Raw genomic sequence first — 262 nt, forward strand, 5'->3', positions numbered from 1 at the left:
GCCGCCCAGTCAGTCCCTGCTCTGCGCTCAGCCTCTGCGGAGCCGGAGCTTCTCCAACCCCGCAGACGCGTTTGGGGCTCGAGACCCCGGCGGGAGAAGCCGAGCTGTGATCCCTCCGATTGCCCATTGCCCTCTCTGGCTCCTACTGCTTCTCCCACTTCCTCTCCTACTCCGAGGCCCCTGGACGGCGAGTTTTGCCTCGATCTCCAGGGAGAGAGGAGTGGACCCGAGGCGCGCAGCGCAGCCCGGCTGAAGTTGGGCT

The sequence above is a fragment of the Myotis brandtii genome, unplaced genomic scaffold, assembly GCF_000412655.1.
Source record: "Myotis brandtii unplaced genomic scaffold, ASM41265v1 scaffold423, whole genome shotgun sequence".
NCBI classification, from domain to species: domain Eukaryota; kingdom Metazoa; phylum Chordata; class Mammalia; order Chiroptera; family Vespertilionidae; genus Myotis; species Myotis brandtii.